Source organism: Lissotriton vulgaris, chromosome 8, assembly GCF_964263255.1.
Source record: "Lissotriton vulgaris chromosome 8, aLisVul1.2, whole genome shotgun sequence".
NCBI lineage: Eukaryota > Metazoa > Chordata > Amphibia > Caudata > Salamandridae > Lissotriton > Lissotriton vulgaris.
In genome coordinates this window covers 1,173,349,841-1,173,363,783 of record NC_141696.1, presented here as the reverse complement: position 1 = coordinate 1,173,363,783, position 13,943 = coordinate 1,173,349,841, and the positions used below count along the sequence as shown (strand labels likewise).

The 13,943-nt window shown below is 44.1% G+C and overlaps 1 protein-coding gene across 1 annotated transcript in view; it reads right to left on the bottom strand.

Annotated features, from left to right (window-relative positions):
• The window catches only part of WDFY2 (WD repeat and FYVE domain containing 2), a 538,880-nt gene that overhangs the window by 25,932 nt on the left and 499,005 nt on the right, over positions 1 to 13,943 (bottom strand). The window lies entirely within an intron of this gene.

Below are 13,943 nucleotides of genomic sequence, written 5' to 3'. Positions count from 1 at the left end.
GAGACAGATCAATGTCCCTGGATTTAGTTGAATGCAGCAAAATCATGACTCCACTCCAATACTACACCAGAGGAGCACAGTAATGTAGTAGATTTTTTCTTTGATAATAAGGGCCTCTTCTATCCCCCCTCCCCCATCCAAGGCCCTTTCTAAGACGAGTAAAGAGTAAGCAAAATATATTGGTTATTTTATCCAAGTTTCATCCCACCAGCCCTTCCAAGAGTTGAATGCCCTCATTATAGTGAACAGAGAAAGTATTTGTGATGCAACTGCTTAAATGAATTGGGGCACACTACAGTGAAGCAGTGAGGAATTGTTTCCACCCTCTGAGGAAATGACAGCTCTGCAGATAATTTGTTATTTTGAGGTTCTTCCTTTACCCCGGAGGCACTTTCTAAAGAGCCCCGAGTTTTATGATTTCCTAGACGCAGGTGGTGCTGTACATTCAACCTTGCTGCTTTTGTCACAATGGAACTAGGAGAGGGATCCACTGCCATTGGTGAAATCAAAAGCATTGAATCTCTGTCATGGGTGAAATCAAAAGATTAATCTATGCATAATCTATTAATTGCAATTCCAATTTTCTGTATGGGCCTGTGGGTCTCCATATTTTTTGCTAATTCTGGAATTAGCGGTAAGAGGCAGGTATCATTGTAAATCCACAAACATTAGTCAATCTCTGACACAACCATACCCATCAACATATTCACTTTAACAGTAATATGCCTTGTGCTAAAGTCCTTCCAGCCATAGGGTGCAGGCAATCATGTAGCTGGAACACTCAGGTTGATTATCTGAGCAGATTAGCTTATGCTAATCAAAAATAAGAGTTGATAATAAAAATTGGTTGACCCAGTTTTCCTTATTCGGAGGTGGCTAAGGACAGATATGCTGGCCCTTCAAAAAAAGTGTAAATTCAACTTTTTGCTTCCTAGATAGCTAAGAACTTGACTTTCCAGGTGAAGGAGTGTCTGTTATAGGCAGTAACCACAAGTAGTTTTCCGGTGCTTCAGCTTTGCACAGTGATTTACAATATGAGGGCAAAACAACAACGTGGTGAGTGGACTGCAGCCGGATTCCTATGGCAGAATGAAAATGGGACTCACACTAAATCTCCGAGATGAGGTCTAACAAGGCTGAAACTGGTCAAGGGTTGCTTCATTTCCCATTTGGAAGGATGTAACCTGGCAGTTAAGAGAGGACTGTTGATACCAGAACAGCGCCATTGTTGTGTGGGGTTTTAGGCTCCAAGTGAATTTCCCCGATTCATACCCTTATATAGGTACAATTAACATTGCCCTTATATAGGCATAGAAATCAGGCCCTTATTTAGACATAGCCCATGCAGACCAAATACAGGCATGGTCACTTCCACCTGTACAAAACGTGACAAAGAATTCTTGGAAAATCGGCTTAAACAGTTAGGGAACTTCCCCTTGCTCGAATATTGATTTGTCCAAGAACTCGTGCTTTGCAAAGAACAACTATTGCTTAGGGGTTCTTTCCTGACGTTATTATGCCCAAATTTACGTCAAACTATGGCATTCCTAGACACCTTCAAGGTATAAATATATCTTCACTTGCTCTAGCAAGACACGACAGTGGTTCGGAGCAGTTCGACTATCTACTTGCCGGCGCAACTCGCTACAGCAAGTGCCGAAGGAAGCCGACCCTCCAGCTGACGCACTGATCAGGAAGCTGTCCTTTCTCCTGCTGATAATCCAGCTCCAGTGTTTCCAAGCTCCCCTTGCGGGGTGTTGGGAAATCTAGTCCCAAGACAGAGATACCAGACCTCCTTCATTCTAACTAAGGTATGGAGCTGATTAGAACCTAGGAGAAATCTTGGATAGATTCTTGGCAAAAGAACACTAAACCTATGCTAAACAATACGTACTTCTTCCCTCGTACTAGACGTAGGTTAGGTACATTGGGGTAGGCGTATTTTAGAAGCACCAGTTGAGTATTTTAGTCAATGTATTTATGTATGTATTTTATGGCTTAGAAACCATACAATGCTTTTACAGTATTATTTTATAATACTATTCTTGCTGTACGCATTATACTTTGCAGTCTGCATAACAATTGTAGCAGTTCACTTCTCTTGCATGAGAAAGAAGACTGTTCAATAAACCTTTTTATTGAAAACGTCAGTCTCTCTATTTCTCTGCAACTATGTAGAAACAAAGCATGCACGATTGACTGAGTGAAATACTTATCTATTGTTTCCGCGAATCTAGAGATATATTTCTTATTCTTGGGAAACAAAGTTGTCATGTTTATGCGGTTGTCAAAAACTAATCCCTTCTTGTGAATTCAAGAAAGTTTCTAGTGACCTCTGAGTTAGCTGGCACACACAAATAAGTTTAGTATATTCGATAGAGAGCTAGTTGACCTCAGTCCTATGTCTAATCTATAGTATATATTATTCCAATGTGCAGAGCCTATTGGGAATATAGGAACTACACTACACCATGGCTGATCATTTTAAGGCTGGTCACTCTTTGCAATGGCACAGGAAGTAAAGAGTTAAAGGTATTTGTGTTATTCTATGATGCATCTTCCTGACTACATTGATTTCATTTCTAGATAGAGTAACAAAGATTTGGAGAAAAGATGCAGCAACTTGCAACTTGAAAACAACTTGCGGTTATTCACCAAAAGTAGCATGTGTTTAAAACATATGCACAGGGAGAGGAGTTTGGTAGCAAATGAAATTGCTTCCTAGCATTGAAACTTTTTGCTGTACCATCCTTTTGGCTGCTTTAGGCAGCTGTTTATATTCTTTGTGCCTCATGGTGAAGGTGTTGGTGTGTCTAGTATGTCAGTAGGCAGATGGAGTTTCACAGAGTCAAAAGAGCTTTTCCCGAGATAATGTTCTGTTGGATTGGGAGTACCCACAGTACTGGCCTTGCCAGTAAGAGGAATGGGCTGTGATGATACAAAGGTACAAACAGGAGGTGGACCAAGGATTTTGTGGCACAGTAGACAGAAGTGACGTTATTCAGGTTGACACTGAATGAGGCAGTCCGACCCGGCAATGGTAGTGTCTAGCTGCGCTGCAACAAATCGCTCTCCAAGACAGGTTAAACCTGACTGAGGTCCTGTCGCAGAGAGACGGTGGGAGTGCAAGCTGTGTGGTACACTTTGTCAGAAAAGTATAACACAAGGTAGAAATATTACTTTTTTCCAGCCAATGTCACATAAGAAGGATCATTCAGATGACGGTGGTGGTAATGTAACTGCCAAAAATGTAGTGGAGCAGAACAGAAAGATGATGGCAACCCTGTAAACTATTTTGCACACATTCAGGAAAACAGTGGCAGTTCAGGAGACGCTGGAGTGTATGGAAACAAGTGCTGATGGGATGGAAGCTAGAATCGCTGCAGTGGACTTGAAGGTGCAGGTAGGGTGGTTACCTAAATCCCATTCATAACGGACACGGTATCCATTCCTGAGCTTTTGACCTACAGATCACTGTTTTCATGTGTGATTGGTTCAATGAAGCAAAACAAAATTACAACATCCAAGATGCATTAGGTTATCACACAAAGATCCAGAACTGGAAATAGTGTCTCTAATGACCTGTAATGAAGTGGTTACCCTAGGTGCATGTGGTCAGGGGCAGATGGACTTCAGGGACATTGAGGTGCACAAGTAAGCAGTGTTGAAGGGCAAAGTGATTGGTGCATGGCTGGCACTGGATAGAGATCACACAGTACTTGGGTACTATTAGAGTTCTGGGGGTTCCCCGTCACTTCAATTCCCTGAAAGCATGATGATGCGGAATATGTTGGCCTTTTTTGAGGTACAACTGTAATCCGGATGGATGTGTCATAATTCAGGATGGAGTGTAGAGCATATAGACTGCCACCAAGGTCCCCTGGCACCTGAATGATGCAATTGATGACACCGACTCCTGACATTTCAGATACTGAAAAATAAATTGCTATTTTGAAAAAACTAGAACTGCAAATCCAGGGTCAGTGAGTTATTGTTATTCAATATCTTAGTGCTAGTAATCAAACAAGGAGGAAAGAACTACAAGAGGTCACAAAGGAATAGCTGAACATGGATTTTCCAGTAATGTTCTTGTGGGTACTCGATCTAACAGCCGATAACTCACCCTAAGACTATCCGAGGCACCTGAATGGATCTGGAGAATTTTCCCTGCAATGGTTGTGAGTGCCGAAAAGTGACACCATGTGGCTCTAGGATGACTCCATGCCACAGGCCAAGAAGTGATGGAGAAGAGCCACATATAATATTCACCCCTACATGCGGATGTCAGTTTTTAAAATCTTTCTCCATCCAAGCCCTCAGACAAGGAGCACTCCATGAAACTGCAAGTGACTGGTGGCAAAACCTAACTTGGAACATTATTATAATGTCGAGAAGTACACACCATGGAATGTGGAGGTTGGAGGGCAGTGAGTTATCTGCAGTTAGAGTGGCCATCCAAAACAGCATTGCCAGAAGGTAAGTAAATTCTGATGGATTCCTCACCTTAATAATACATACCACAGAAGTACCTCTTAAAGGCAGAGAGTCGAGCAATGGGCTTAGAACAGAAAGTATTGCAGACCCAAGGGGGTAAAATGACCCTGCCGTCAGACCTGGTAGATGTCCAGAACATTGCAGCATGGTAGAAGTCCAGCATTTATCCCGTCACTATCAATGCCATCATAACAGCTTGGCTCTGATGGAATGAGCCCCTGGGCCTTAAGGGAGTTCCTTCTTGGCCAATGCATAGCAAACTTTAAAGAAGAGGACTATGCACATTGACAAGGTCCTTTTCTGCATCAACTTTTCTTTCTATGCTCCAGAAAATCCTTCCTACAAAAAGCTGGTCATCCACAAAACGGTCCCTTGTGCGCTCAATGTAAAAGTTTAATGCCCTTTTAGGGTTAAGCAGATGGAGTGTCACCTCCTACTTTGAAGGAGGAGTGTGAGTAATAAACACTGGCAAAGCAACGGATTGGCCAACAAGGAAAGCTGTCAGAACTTTGGGCAGCAAGGCCACCCATCTCCTCAGCACTAACTTATTTGGAAAGAAGGTGATGTTGGGTTGTTGCATCGACAGCGCCTACAGTTTACTCATGCAGTGCTCAGCGATAATGTCAATTAGGTAGACTGCCCCAAACATAAACAACACAGCAGTGTACCAAGCAATAAACTTCTTCCAGTGCCCAGCGTAGATGGGCTTTGTTGAAGGGTGTTGGGCTGCAAAGATATCATAGACTACTGTGAATGGCAGATCAAATGCATTTAAATGTTGCCACTCAGACTCCATGCATGGAAGCGCAGGTTAAGCAAACTCGGGTGCCGTACCGTCTCATTTCCTATGGCTGAGACAGGAGGTTTGTCCAAAGTGACAGCAGGATCGGAGGACAAATGCTCACAATCAGGAACTCTGGGCACTATGCTCTCCTGGTCCAGTCCCAGATCCAGGGGCCACCAAGCATTGGTCAAGAGGAAGGACTATTTCGGTTTTCTCACCATTGAGCTGGAGACAAGTATTACTCATCCGGTCAGCTACTGAGGACATCCACTGAGTAAAGTTGGTCTGAGAGTCTAGAGCATCACTGAAAGAGAAAAGATCAGCTGCAGTACATCAGTGTAGAAGATTATTATAAAGCCAAAAGATTTGATGATGACTTCTAATGGTGGTACTTGGCATGTTAAAGATTGAGGGACTCAGTGCAGACCCTTTGATACTCTGCAAAAGATATTACCAGCAACAGAGTGGAAGGAAGGGAGAGAAATCAATTGGGTTCGCTGTGAGAAAGACCAAAACCATTTAAGTGCTAAGTGGTAGATGCCTGTGACATGGAGGAGTTTGGGCAGGATGGCGTGGTATACTGTGCTGAAAGCCTCCTATAAGTCTAAAAGAATGAGGGCGACAGTGGTTCCTTTATCGGTGATGAGTCTTATGTCATGTGCAGCAGAGATGAGGGCATTCTCAGGCCTGGAGTTAGCCCTGAAACACAAATAAGAGGGTGAAAATTTGGATGATACTCAAATAAGAGGTGAGTAGGTGATTAACATATTTTACAAAAACATTAGCAGGACAAGGAAGCAGACAAAAGAGAATGTGAAAATATGGCAGGTGGTAATTGGTCCACGTGAGAGGGAACGCAGTCTCCCACTGCAGGAGAGGGTTGTTTGAGACAATTGGGCCAAGCAAGTGGCAGCCAGGTGTGTTGGTTCCTCTACATGTTGAGAGAGGTTCGACTACATCAGTTTGTGAACAAGATTAATAGAATACATGTCATATGTGTCTTCAGGGTGAAAATTAAGATCCCCAAGAAAATGGAGTGATAGAATAAGAAAACTAGAAGCAAGATGTATTTTTTTTATTATTAATGGTTTTATTTTGCATTTTCAAAAGAAAACTAGTGAACATAACACATCCTACAATTCCGCTAGGAATAATAATTCTTGCTGGAAAAAAAGACTGAAAAGACAAGATGTGTTCTAATAATTTGATGCTAGATAGAGACCAGGATTCCTCCAAAGGCAAGGAGATTGGGAGGGCTAATTTTGAAAGCAAGATGTTGGATCTAATTATTGGTTTTGGCAGATATGATGGTTCTGCTGAGGACGAAAAGCAGTATGGTTTGTGAGTTCGGACTTGCTGGAGAATTCTAAATCCAAAAAGGGATGGCATCGGCTTTGTCAGGGGAAGAGGTATAACTGAGTCATGTTTCCATAAACAATAGCATTTCGGGGAGCCTGAAGTCAATCAAATTCCATATTTCAAAGGTATATTAGATTAGAGAGTGGGTATTTATAAGAAATTTTTGACTGGTCCGAATCTTCGGCAGTTTGGGGGATTCCCGGAGTACAGGAGTTGCAGAGGGTGGGGGCAACTAGAGTCTTTTGTGGCTCAGAGGGTGACAGCAATAGATCCTTTCGTTGTTCTGTGGGGCCCGAAGCATGCCAGAGGGAGCTGGAGGCATCTGAAAGTGCTGTAGCATGGGCTGCTTTAAAACTGATTTTTCTGCATGGTCAAAAAGGAACTGGGAAATTGCGGGTCACGCTGAGACCAACTGGAGTCAGAAGACAAGCCTGTGGGCTTTGAACTTCTGATTTATGAAACAAGGTTCACTCTCTAACCCATTTGTGATAGATCAAATTACTTCCTGCCAAGGAGTCCCGCTCTAATGTGTTCCCCTGAGTGATGCTTGCACACAAGTACACCAGAGCATAAAAATCAGTGAGAAAAACATTACATTTACGAATCTGGGGTTGGAATCAGTAGTATGACCTCGTAATTTTCTTTGGTAACATGGTCAGCTCAAGTTCCTACAATGTTAAACAGAAATAGGATTTCAGATTATATGCTCAAGGATGTATCATCCATTGACACCAATTAGCTTGCCTTCTTCCAAACTGAGAAGCCTTTCTTGCAGAGACATACAGGACTGTAACATTAGCCAAGGCCACATTTTGCCACCCGATTAGTCCCCATACCCAAATATTTCATCTAAAGACATGCCTTTGAGTTACGTAGATGGCAAAATCAATGGGTGAAAATGCTTTAATTAATCTGAATTATTCGACACGCTAAACTGAGCCTTGGACCTCTCGTTCGGTCGTGGGTCAGATTGTTATACGCGAACCCCACGGCAAAAGTGCATTCTGGAGGACTACTGTCAGAGAGCGGGATCATTGTGCGTGGCACGAGGCAGGGGAGCTTGCACCTGCCTCTGTTTGCTCTAGTACTGAAACCACTAGCGATACTACTTTGCTGTAGACTCTAACAGTGGGAAATAGGTGGTGGAGACCTGCTACACACAGGATGTCCTTATACACTGCACATGCTCTTTTCTATCTTGCATCGCTTTGGCTCTTGCTAACACTCCTACTGCAGCATCTGGACACTTTCGGGCTCCTCTCTGGTCATAAGACTTTTTTTTTCCTCTGGTGGCTGAGGAGGGGTAAGCAAGCGCAGCTTCCTGATATTGGGCTGCGTTGGGAAGTAGATAGCTTCAGGTACTTAGGCATTAGGGTTGCGTGACCTCAGGTAGGCAATACACATTTAATATGGGAGGGTGTTGGACAGACTGTGTACCTCTAAACAGTTCTGGAATATACTCTCACTCTCCATCATGGGGCGGATGGCAGTCGCTAAGATGGTTCTTCCGCTGTGATGATTGTATTATCTGCAAAATACCCAGTGCCCTATGGGGCTCGACAACTTCAAACTATTGATCGATCTGCTGGTGTCTTTGGTGTGGGCGGGGAGGCGAAGCAGAGTGTCTATGGACGTTTTGTGGCTTGACCATGAACAGGGAGCCTAAGCCTTTGGCAACTAGAAATGTACCAATAAGCAGCCCAGATACAGCATGCCGCCAAGTGGCTTACTGCAGAAGACAACTGAAGAAAAGGTTTACTAAGCAGGACGCAAGATGGCTCTCTTGACAGTACTGCTTTTGAGGGGCAGTTAACTGGGCCATACATATCAGTACATAGTGTGATAGACTGCATGCATGTGGGAAAAGATTGTGGTTAGGATTATCAAATTGTTTCTAGTTACGAGATTACTCGATTTCTAGGATTAACAGCTCTTCCAAAGAATCAGAAGGTAAATGGCATTTGCCCAGAGGAGGGAGGCGAGCTGCCAACTGCTTGGGGATTTATATCCTGGGGACACCTTCATCTCCTTTGAGGAGGAACAAGAAGAGTTTGGAGTGGGACCCAGGTAATTTTCACAATATGCTAAATTGGCTGGCACAACCAGGGAGCTCTGGACGAGCTGCCCTAATGCCCCCACCTTCAATTACTCTGGACGGCATTTTGCTAACTGCTTCAGGGAGGCACTTGGCTATCATGATGTATAAAGCCCTGGAATTGGGCACGTCCAGGATCATTTACAAAGCCTGGTGCTCCTGGGACATTATATAGGTACCCCGTTGACAGACCAGGAATGGGATCAGGCATGTGAAATGGTAGGGAAGGTCTCTGCTTTAAATGAATCCATATCAACTTCCTACATTACACCTATCTCAAGCAATCATACTAAGTAGAGTATACCCGTCGGATCTGCGGTTTGTCAGAGATGAGGGGCCCACTTTCTTACATATTGCATGAGCCTGTCCAGGAGTGGTATGTTCTGGTCAGTGGACACTGAGACCTTGGGCGCCATGACAGGGGTTGCGTTTTCTCCGGTTCAACAGCAATGTCTGGTGAGGGTTATAAGTCATCCACCACACAAAAAAAGTGTATTATAAATTCTCAAAGCTGGCACTATCGATACCAAAATGGTGCATGGACATTGGATGTTTAAGTAAGCGCCGCTCAACAACTGAACTGTGGATCAGGGACACGTTGGAGTGGCCGCTGGCTGAAGAGAGTTACAGAAGAATGACCAGGCGGGATGTCAAGGTGCAGAGGCTCTGCATAATGGGGCACAATATATGTCTGATGGTTCGGAGTGAGCAGCTGAAGGAGGGATGGCACACTGTACACTTCCAGGACCAGCTGATAGGAGAGATAGCACCTCGATTAGTCTATATAGAATTCCATGTGTGTGTATATTCACATTTATCTTGTGGGGAGGAAGGTAGGGAAATACCGGTCTATGATACTTATATTTGGTAGAATAACGAGGATGCCATTTGTGGTATTTGTTACATCTATTGTAAACTGCATTAAAAAAAAGTTCATATGAACCGTTTGAAGTTACTCTGAAAGCATTTAATGCTTGAGTTTTAGGAACACTTGTGTGGTTATAGAAAGAAACCAACCACAATGGGCAGAAACTAAACAGCATGGCATTACATAGAGAAGAAGGTGGAGTCCATAAGAGAAAACCTACATTGCATCAACTGACAGAAAATGTGTATTCTTGCTGGCAGCACAAGAGAATATTCCTCCTTGATTCACATAATAACTTAGTTCTACAATTCGAAGGATAGATCTGTTATGGCTATTCCGTATTACACAGATAGACAGCTGATAATAGGACCCTCGCCTCAAAATTTGAAAGAATGGAAGAGAAAGAGGCCTCATTAGTCCCACAGAGGGGAGGTGAAAACCCATGGCACATTTTTGCATTCTCCCCAGCAGCCATGCCAGCACTCTACAGCCACACACCTCAATGATCCACTCTATACACTCAGACACATGCAACACATTCCCTCACAGACTCGCACACTAACTAAAAACAAAATCAATTTATATAGTCATCCCACCTGATAATTTTACATTTAATTGCAGTTCTATTGAGTGACAAATCTATTTGTCACTCAAATGTCATAACACCTGCTAGACCTGGCCCTATGGCAAGGTAACCCCAAGATTGTCATCTTCTGTTTCTGATCTCGGTGTTGGCATTAGGATTCTGTGCACTTTTTCCCTGCTAACCAGTGTTAAAGTACTAGGGTTCTCTCCACAAACCATGATAAAATTGGCTTATACCTAATTGGCACATTCAATTTACTTGTAAGTCCCTAGTAAATGATACTCTATCATGTACCCAGGGCCTGTAAATTAATTGTTACAAGTGGACTTTTAGCCTTCATTTTGACACCCACTAAAGTAACATGTCTCAGGCCTGCCACTGCAGTGAAGTGTTAAACTGTCATTTAGAACTGGCAAAATAAACCTTTTGCAAGGAATCAACCTTCCTTTTTAATACTCACCCCTGAAGTAGGCCCTAACATGTCCTAGGTCAGGGTGCATGGTGTTTAAAATGTATGGCATGTTTTACATGTCTTGGCAGTGAAAAACTGTTGTTTTTCAGGCCTGTCTCTCCGATTGACTAACATTGAGTTACCTCATTGCATGTAATAAGTGCTAACTTTGTATTGGGAGCAGCTCTTAGATATGCTGTTTAAACTGAAATGAATTATAATTTAAAATCCTCTTTTATGGTGAAGTCAGAATTCAATTCTGAAACTGACACTTTTCGAAAGTTGAAAAGCAAACAAGACTGATTTTCATGTGGCTGGGTCTGAACTGGGTTGGCAAAGTAAGCTAAAGAACGATGATGGATTCAACCCAGATATGTGACTGGGGGTGAGTGTCTGAAAAGTTTCAGTGCTCTGTCCAACACCTCCTTGTGTTCACTTTTCAAAAGTTGGCATTTCATTGTCCCAATCACTGTGCCTGTGTGCCAGTAGCCTAGGCCACATGACTCTGCTGTTGTGGTTTGTGTATTTCTGAAAAACAGTGAGACGAAGGGGACTAAGTGTAAACAGGATGGACCTTCCCGCAAGGATGGCTGGGTGCAGATTTGTAACCAGCCATATTTACACTTCAAAGGCTTTGCCTCCTACACACGCAAAGGAACCGGCCACCAGGCCTGCCCTTGCTTTTGTCATCCCAGATAGTTTGGAGTCTGGCCCAGAAAGGAGGAAGGAGAGACAAAGGCTGAAACTGGGGATAAAAAGTGGCAGTCTCAGACCTCAAATCAGATCACTTTTGAACTTGATGAAGACGCAGACTAGGTCCCGCTCTGCTGCTAGAAGGACTTCCCTGTTGCTGGAGGAAGGAAGACTGACCTGCTCCTTTGAATTCAGGATCACCCGAGTGACTCCAAGGGCTAGTCGGCTAGCCTCCTGTGTGAGCTACAGGGACATAACAAGCTTTCTGAGGCTTGAACCCAGCTGCTGACCTATGCTAGAATGAGGCCTAAACTGCCCCCCGCCTCCAAGTGATGCTCCCCAGGTCTTGGATCCTTGGAAGTGGTGTTGGTGATACTGTTCCTACCTAACTCTAAAGCAGGAACTTAGAAAATTAGACAAGAACAACTGCCTGGAGAACAGACATAAGACCTATCTGGCAGCCGATCCAGCCAAGGTGCATTGCCAGGCGGAACGACTTTGTTGTAGCTCTCGCTACGTTCTTTTCTCAGCAGCAAGTCTTTTTCAGTGGGACTTCTCAATGAAGGTATCTGGCCTTGTGGAGCTCTCTTTGGATACAGCTTTGTCCCACTAGAAGAATTTGACTTACCAAAAAGTTGCTAAGTACAAAGGTAAAAATCCTCACATCGACCTCATCTAGTGGCTCTCTGACGATGACCTCGTCTCGGACACAGCTTGCTGCCTTGACCCGCTGAAGACTATAACTTCTCCAGGAAATCTTCAAGAGTTTATCTAAGTCCGAAGGTGGGATTTTTCTGGTGTTGTATTTTCAATGTATTTCTGTTTGTGTGCATCATAAATACTTTACACATTGCCGTTAAGTTAAGTCTGACTGCTTTTGTCCAAGTCTACCAGAGGGTTAAGCACAGGCTAATTTAGTGACTTTTTGTGGTTCACCCGGACAAGGATTGTGTTTATTATATGAGTGGGTCTTCCACATATATACCACCCCCTGTCTTTCACTCTTTCAGGAGCACCATGAGGTAATTAATCTGTAACGGGTCCTGATGCAGGGTAGCACTCTCCAAGATGTACTTACTCTCTGATCAAGGTGGGCTGGCTGTCCCGAATATGCAGCAATATTTTCATGCTGCACAGCTCTAATGGGCGGCTAAATTGGTGGGTGGGCTAAACCTTCAAGTTACGGCCATTCTATCACCGGCATGGTCCCTCCTGTCTGTCTTTCAGCTTTTTCACTCCTGTATGCGAGGTAAGTCCCAACCTCACTGCTCCTGGAAGTTGCTTACAAATGTTTCAGCCGCAGCCTCAACCTCACGCGATCCATCATCCTGTATGCACCCGAGCTACCACTATCGGGCACGCTCAGCAGTGGCAGAATCACCTTGCAAGCAAACTCTCTGCTTGGATGGAGACAGGCTTGCACACCTTGGGTGATCTCTATTGTGAAGGTGCATTAGCGCCCTTTGATACACAAGTGGAGAATGATGGATTGTCGCAGGGTCAGTTCCTTTTACACAACTCACTGGTAACAGCACTGGGATCCGCATAAGGGGACATGTCAAAGGAGACATGTCAAAGGAGTCCTCAACAAACCTCGCAGTTAAATACCTACCCGTAATGGGAACAGGGAGATACCTTACAAAATAGTTTGCAAACTCTCTGCCCCCGCACACAGTACAGTCTCTCTCACCCTTAAGGTGTCACTGGGACACAGATCTGAATCGCCTGTGAACAGATTGGGAATGTGCCGCCATATTGGAAAGTCCAACCCACATCCCTCGAAACACTTGCTTCTGTTTCATCCAATACTACATAATTCTCAGAGTTTAGCTAATCCCAACTAAAATAAATAGAGATTTATTTTGAATCAATGCCCACTGACCCAGAAGTCGTTTACTAGACGCTGATCTCTTTCACATGCTGTGTGCCTGCCTATCCCTCGTCACTTACTGGCAATATGTAACAGCCCGCATATTGATATCTACCGGGCGAGGGGTCGCGCTTACATGGGAAACATGTATCCTGGGCTTATTCCACAGAAGAAAGGGACAGAGGGTCACCTCCCGATTTATTGACATGGGGCTATTGACGACTAAACGCCTAACCACAAGGGGATGGAAGCTGCCTGAGCCCCATTCCACATTAGCATGGACTCAATCAATATTGATATGGGCACAAGCTGTAAGCACAGCACTGCATGGGGGGGGGACACCCTGAGGTTGCGCAAAATCTCGATTGCCTCTAACTGGGATGCCAAATTACAGAACTTCCAAAATGACCGACACCTAGACACTGACCACTTAACCATCACATGTGGGACAGGAGTGCCAGTCACTGTGCCTCAAGATAACAGATAACTAACAGGCGCAGAAGACGAGGCATCAGACTGCCTCCTTGCAATGTTCCAGGGTCCATTTGAGGCATAATGTGCTTGCTATTTCAACTTTACTAAACGTACTAAACATCGGGACAGGGTTCGGTGAGGGCCGGTGTGACTTGAGTTGGGTTGAGTTGAGTTGAACCCCTAATTCACACTACCCCCCCCCCGCCCCACTACACTGCCCTTCAGTTGATCGCATTGCCAATAACTTCACTGCCAGATTCCATTCCCTT